Source organism: Saccostrea cucullata, unplaced genomic scaffold, assembly GCF_032062105.1.
Source record: "Saccostrea cucullata isolate Sc308-1 unplaced genomic scaffold, CSIRO_AGI_Scuc_v1 ctg20311, whole genome shotgun sequence".
Lineage (NCBI taxonomy): Eukaryota > Metazoa > Mollusca > Bivalvia > Ostreida > Ostreidae > Saccostrea > Saccostrea cuccullata.
In genome coordinates, this window is record NW_026937139.1 from 1 (window position 1) to 7,724 (window position 7,724).

Sequence of the window (7,724 nt, forward strand, 5' to 3'; positions counted from 1 at the left end):
CACAGTTCTAAGCTGAAAACAGGGTAAAAATGTACAGTCCAGTGTAAGTTTAGGAAAATTTTTATCGATTGAAGAAGAGGATAGGATTTGTGCAGCAATTTTATTAATTTTAAGAATATTTTCCTTAATATTATACTTTATTTATTTTAAATTTAATAGGATATGCCCTTGCGCCGACGTTGTTTTGTTGATGTGTTTTATTACCTTGAATTGGAAAGAACTATGACGTCATAATATGACGTCATAATGTGCACTTGCAATAATATACTGTGGGTACTAAGTATGTATAAGAAAATCAATTTGAACTTTCTATGTACATAAAGTATACAATTTATGCATTTTTATTAGCTCATTTGCATAGAAAACCTATATCTAGCCTTAACTCACTTGCCTAAAAAAAGAAGTTCTTAAATGTGTTAGCAAGTTAGGGCAGCCTTATTTTTAAAAGTCGCATGTGTTAATAGAAATATGGTATATTTCTAAGAGTGAAAATGCAAATAGAATCCTTTTCGGATAAAAATGTGGATGTAGGCTTATCAGTTGGTAAGAAAAAATATGCTTGTGAATGTGTAAGCAGGTATTTGGTATTCTAATGATAAATTATTAGCAGGGCATAATAATGACAAAACATGTATCTTTAAATCAGTATTGTTCGCTCGAATATCATTTCAGTGTTTTCCCCTCGAAATCAATTCTCGCAAAAATGTCATCATCGCTTAAGGTAGGTCGCGGGTTTGCTTTTGTCATCAATTTTGGTACACAATTTCGACGATTCGAGCGGCTGTTTTGTGCACATTTGATTATGACGTCAGTTACGTCACAAAGGCAACGTTGCGTTGTTTCCCGCTTAATTCTCTGCAAATGACTTCAAGTCAGTACGAATCAAGTAGATTAAAAGTGCATGCTATTGTACGTAAACCCGGTACATGTTTTATAATTAAATTTCAGTCTGAACTCTCAAGTGATTACTAGTATATGTAATGCCCTAGGAAAAATTAAATACAATACCAAATGAAAGGAATAATTTATATTGTAAGTATTACTAAACTGCTAAAAGTCAATCAGAATAAGTCGGCGTGAAAGTTATGGTATGCAGAGAGTAAGTTATCATAAATAAAATTGTTTAGCGGAAAACTTGAGGGGTTGTATTTGCGCACGTTATTTGCAACTGGGGGAACATGCGTATTGCATCATGACTGCTAATCAAAGCTAGGGCGAAAAAATATGCGTATAATTTTCAGAATGGAATCAATCCTCAACACTAAAAACGCATTAAATTTAATACATGCATTTTCCTTTTTTTTTTCTTCTTATCATCATCATCATCATCATTTTTATTAAGTATTGTGTGGTTACTCATTATGTATCTAAATCTCATCTAGTCGCCTTGTTTTACTGGCTGATAAATTGTGAAATGCTTTCAAGATCCAAATTTATACAAAAACCTGTAAGACCTATATGACACTGTAAACAATTTACAAGTATCTTTTTCTATTATTAAAAGTTTTAAACAAAAGCTCTAGTCTAAGTGTAAAAGCTCAATTCAAGTGTATGTATTTTACATTTTGTGCATGGAAATTTGATTAAGAGAATTCGTAATTAACAAATGCTTAAGAGTTAGGCCCATGTACCAGCTTGCGTCTAATATATATAGAAAGAAAATTGCAAATACCCCCCTAACCCACCACCCCACCCCACTCCCCCGGCTAATTTCCCCAGTATCTGGAAGTTTTTTCTTTACCGTTATTTTTTTAATAAAGTGATCAAATTTTTGTGTTATGCCTGAAATCCTTTCCACCATGAATTTCATAAAAATATAGGAACTCATATTTATCACTCGCGGTGTTGTCGATGCATGTTAATTCTCATGCACGAGGAATGTTTATACATGTACCCTTCATTCTGACTCTGTGATTAGAATATGAATTTCACAATACTAGTGAAAATAAGTTGCTGGTCATCCTAATATTTTTTCGCAATAAGTTAAATGATGAATAAAATTAAATTTTGAGTTTATGACATATTTTAGATCTTGCATACTTAGTATTCCAAATGTCAAAATATTTATATTCGTACGGTAAACGTTACAACGTTCAACAAATAACGTTGTAGACATAAATAACGCCATAAACGCAACATTTCAGCAATATAAAAAGGAACTTTGAAATCTAGCGAGAAGACATGTTGATTTTTTGATATCAATAGTTTTGATTTTACCTCATCTTGACATTTTGAAATTCCTGATTAATTCGTCTACTTCTTTAAAAAGTTATCAAACCTTTTAAAAGAAACTATTTTCACAAAATTGGCTTAAAAACGTCATTTTTCCATATATTTCAATAGTAAAGCGTAAAAAATGTACTAATGACAATACCGCGTTTATAGTAATATAGCATTAAAACTACGTAGGCAAATTTTATAAAAATTGCAGATAATACGCAGTAAATTCTCGGGAACATTATATCAAATTTTCAGGATATGTTTTCTCGTAAGAATTTTTATGCAGTAAACCCGCGACCTACCTTAATTCTGCATATGCTATTTCATGCAAAGAAGTAAAAAAAAAAATGAAAGTTTTATTTGCTTAGAAATGCTATAACAAATATAAACCTTGCCACTAAAAGATAAGGTGTCGTAAATCAATCTACATTGTTTGAATTATATATCTTTAATTTTCAGTGAAAAAAGGTTTAATTCTTTTTTGGATAAAAATGTGGATGTGGTTTCATCCGATTCTAAGAGAGAAAAATTTGAATTCTTAAGAATGAGAATACGGAAGCTTTTATTTCTGTATTTGTAGCTGAAATAAGCATAGCATATAGATAATAGTATTTGAAATATATTTACAGGAATTAAAAGAGGATTGAACTCTTTTTCTGCTGAAAATGTTGACGTCGCTTCACCTCTTGGTAAGATAAAAAGATTTCCTTTGACTGCACATATATGCTTATACATATACTTTGGAATTTTAAAACAAGTAAAACGCGTTGGATACACTTTAAAATGGTCATCAAAATATGCTATATTTTCAGGAGTGAAAAGGGGAGTGAATTCTTTTTCGGCTGTAAATGTGGATGCTGCGTCATCAGCTGGTGTGTATTTTTATAATTGAAATATGGGGTTGGCGAGCAGTATTCAAGCTCATTAATTAAGTTGAATAATTCAATAAGCACCAGGAGCAAAGCAAGAAACAGACGTTTTAATCATAAAGCTTGGAGTGAAAAGAAAAGTGAATTTTTTTTCTGATGAAAATGTTGACGTTTCTTTGCCTCTTGGTAAGCATAAAAGAATCAGTGTGGCTGTACATGTTTGACTATGGAATTCTAACTACAAATGAATAGCAGATCATAGTTTTAATAGTTACATTGTATTTAAAATATGCGATTCTCAGGAGTGAAAAGACAACTTGACATTTCGAAAGGAAATGTTGATGTAGCTACGTCAGCTGGTACGAAAAAAAGAAGTTCTTAAATGTGTTAGCAAGTTAGGAGAGGCTTATTTTTAAAAGTCGCATGTGTTAATAAAAATATGGTATATTTTTAGAGTGAAAAGGCAAATAGAATCCTTTTCGGATAAAAATGTGGATGTAGGTTCATCAGTTGGTAAGAAAAAAGATAGTTGTGAATGTGTAATCAGGTATTTGGAATTCTAATGATAAATTATTAGCGGGGCATAATAATGACAAAACATGTATCTTTAAATCAGTATTGTTCGCTCGAATATCATTTCAGTGTTTTCCCCTCGAAATCAATTCTCGCAAAAATGTCATCATCGCTTAATTCTGCATATGTATTTTATGCAAAGAAGTAAAAAAAAATTGAAAAGTTTAATTTGCTTAGAAATGCTATATCAAATATAAACCTTGCCACTAAAAGATAAGGTGTCGTAAATCAATCTACATTGTTTGAATTATATATCTTTAATTTTCAGTGAAAAAAGGTTTAATTCATTTTTGGATAAAAATGTGAATGTGGTTTCATCCGATTCTAAGAGAGAAAAATTTGAATTCTTAAGAATGAGAATACGGAAGCTTTTTTTTCTGTATTTGTAGCTGAAATAAGCATAGCATATAGATAATAGTATTTGAAATATATTTACAGGAATTAAAAGAGGATTGAACTCTTTTTCTGCTGAAAATGTTGACGTCGCTTCACCTCTTGGTAAGACAAAAAGATTTCCTTTGACTGTACATATATGCTTATACATATACTTTGGAATTTTAAAACAAGTAAAACGCGTTACATACACTTTGAAATGGTCATCAAAATATGCTTTATTTTCAGGAGTGAAAAGGGGAGTGAATTCTTTTTCGGCTGTAAATGTGGATGCTGCGTCATCAGCTGGTGTGTATTTTTATAATTGAAATATGGGGTTGGCGAGCAGTATTCAAGCTCATTAATTAAGTTGAATAATTCAATAAGCACCAGGAGCAAAGCAAGAAACGGACGTTTTAATCATAAAGCTTGGTGTGAACAGAGAAGTGAAATCTTTTTCTGATGAAAATGTTGACGTTTCTTTGCCTCTTGGTAAGCATAAAAGAATCTGTGTGGCTGTATATGTTTGACTATGGAATTCTAACTACAAATAAATAGCAGAGCATAGTTTTAATAGTTACATTGTATTTAAAATATGCTATTTTCAGGAGTAAAAAGACAACTTGACATTTCGAAAGGAAATGTGCATGTAGCTTCGTCAGCTGGTACTAAAAAAAGAAATTCTTAAATGTGTTAGCAAGTTAGGGGACATTATTTTTAAAAGTCGCATTTATTTATAGAAATATGTTATATTTATAAGAGTGAAAAGGCATATAGAATCCTTTTCGGATAAAAATGTGGATGTAGGTTTATCAGTTGGTAAGAAAAAAGATGCTTGTGAATGTGTAAGCAGGTATTTGGAATTCTAATGATAAATTATTAGCGGGGCATAATAATGACAAAACATGTATCTTTAAATCAGTATTGTTCGCTCGAATATCATTTCAGTGTTTTCCCCTCGAAATCAATTCTCGCAAAAATGTCATCATCGCTTAATTCTGCATATGTACTTTAATGCAATGAGTAAAAAAAAAATTGAAAAGCTTTATTTGGTTAGAAATTCTATAACAAATATAAACCTTGCCACTAAAAGATAAGGTATCGTAAAGCGATCTACATTGTTTGAATTATATATCTTTAATTTTCAGTGAAAAAAACGTTTAAATCTTTTTTGACATGTGGTTTCATCCGAAAGAAAAATATGAATTCCTAAGAATGAGAATACGAAAGCTTTTATTTCTGTATTTGTAGTTCAAATGAACATAGCTTATAGATAATAGCATTTGAAATATATTTACAGGAATTAAAAGAGGATTGAACTCTTTTTCTGCTGAAAATGTTGACGTCGCTTCACCTCTTGGTATGACAAAAAGATTTCCTTTGACTGCACATATATGCTTGTACATATACATATACTTTGGAATTTTAAAACAAGTAAAACGCGTAGGATTCACTTTAAAATGGTCATCAAAATATGCTATATTTTCAGGAGTGAAAAGGGGAGTGAATTCTTTTTCGGCTGTAAATGTGGATGCTGCGTCATCAGCATGGGGTTGGCGAGCAGTATTGCTAATCAAGAATTCAATAAGCACTAGAAGCAAAGCAAAATACAGACGTTTTAATCATAAAGCTTGGAGTGAAAGTAAAAGTGAATTCCTGATGAAAATGTTACGTTTCTTTGCCTCTTGGTAAGCATAAAAGAATCATTGTGGCTGTATATGTTTGACTATGGAATTCTAACTACAAATAAATAGCAGAGTATAGAATTAATATACCCCAGTAGTTCATTATTTGGGTGTATTTTTTTCAATCATGAATAATTTTTTTTCCTTATAAGATTTCTCATCCATGCAAGTAGCATCCAGGGAGGTGGTACTTTTTCCAGACAGAATTTTTTACTATATGCTATTTTCAGTAGTAAAAAGACAACTTGACATTTCGAAAGGAAATATGCATGTAGCTTCGTCAGCTGGTACTATCGCAAGTGAGTTAAGGCTACGTATGGAGGTTTCAATGCAAAATGATTAATTAAGACCCTAAATTTATATACATACCGCAAAGAAAATGTTAAGACTTGCTTTCTAATACATTCTTGGTTCCCACGATATGCGATTGCCAGTACACATTATGACGTCATATTATGACGTCATCGACCTTTACTACACAGGTTTATAAGAAACATCAACAAAATCGCTTCGGCGCAAGGGCATACCTTACTCTTTTAGACAGAAACAAGGTATAAAGGGACGCAGAATATTCCAAGGATTTAAGATATTGCTGCACAAATGTCGACACAGTAATTGTTTAGATACTATTCGCACAGTTCTAAGTTGAAACAGGGTAAAAATGCACAGTCCAGTGTAAGTTTAGAAAAAAAAAATATCGATTGAAGAAGAGGATAGGATTTGTACAGCAATTTTATCAATTTAGAGAATTTTCTCTTTAAAATTATACTTTATTTATTTTAAATTAAATAGTATATGCCCTTGCGCCGACGTTGTTTTGTTGATGTGTTTTATTACCTTGAATTGGAAAGAACTATGACGTCATAATACAACGTCATATTGTGCACTTGCAATTATATACTGTGGGTACTAAGTATGTATAAGAAAATCAAGTTGAATTTTCTCTGTACATAAAATATACAATTTATGCATTTTTACAGCTCATTTGTATAGAAAACCGATATCTTGCCTTAACTCACTTGCCTAAAAAAAGAAGTTCTTAAATGTGTTACAAGTCAAGGGCAGCCTTATTTTTAAAAGTCGCATGTGTTAATAGAAATATGGTATATTTCTAAGAGTGAAAATGCAAATAGAATCCTTTTCGGATAAAAATGTGGATGTAGGCTTATCAGTTGGTAAGAAAAAATATGCTTGTGAATGTGTAAGCAGGTATTTGGTATTCTAATAATAAATTATTAGCAGGGCATAATAATGACAAAACATGTATCTTTAAATCAGTATTGTTCGCTCGAATATCATTTCAGTGTTTTCCCCTCGAAATCAATTCTCGCAAAAATGTCATCATCGCTTAATTCTGCATATGCTATTTTATGCAAAGAAGTAAAAAAAAAAAATGAAAGTTTTATTTGCTTAGAAATGCTATAACAAATATAAACCTTGCCACTAAAAGATAAGGTGTCGTAAATCAATCTACATTGTTTGAATTATACATCTTTAATTTTCAGTGAAAAAAGGTTTAATTCTTTTTTGGATAAAAATGTGGATGTGGTTTCATCCGATTCTAAGAGAGAAAAATTTGAATTCTTAAGAATGAGAATACGGAAGCTTTTATTTCTGTATTTGTAGCTGAAATAAGCATAGCATATAGATAATAGTATTTGAAATATATTTTACAGGAATTAAAAACAAGGATCTACTTTTTTTGCTGAAAATGTTGAACGTCGCCTCACCTCTAGGTAAGACAAAAAGATTTCCTTTGACTGCACATATATGCTTATTCATATACTTTGGAATTTTAAAACAAGTAAGACGCGTTGGATACACTTTATCTTGGTCATCAAAATATGCGATATTTTCAGGAGTGAAAAAGGGGAGTGATTTTTTTCGGCTGTAAATGTGGATGCTGCGTCATCAGCTGGTGTGTATTTTTTATAATTGAAATATGGGGTTGGCGCAGCAGTATCAAGCTTATTAATTAAGTTGAATAATTCAATAAGCACCAGGA

The 7,724-nt window shown here is 31.3% G+C and overlaps 1 long non-coding RNA gene across 1 annotated transcript; it reads left to right on the forward strand.

Annotated features, from left to right (window-relative positions):
• Positions 1 to 2,818: 2,818 nt before the first annotated feature.
• On the forward strand, positions 2,819 to 5,581 carry LOC134247434 (uncharacterized). Its single transcript, XR_009987838.1, has 6 exons — positions 2,819 to 2,909; positions 3,033 to 3,092; positions 4,101 to 4,160; positions 4,284 to 4,343; positions 5,335 to 5,394; positions 5,524 to 5,581. It is a non-coding gene; the product is annotated as an uncharacterized LOC134247434 (long non-coding RNA).
• Positions 5,582 to 7,724: the final 2,143 nt, after the last annotated feature.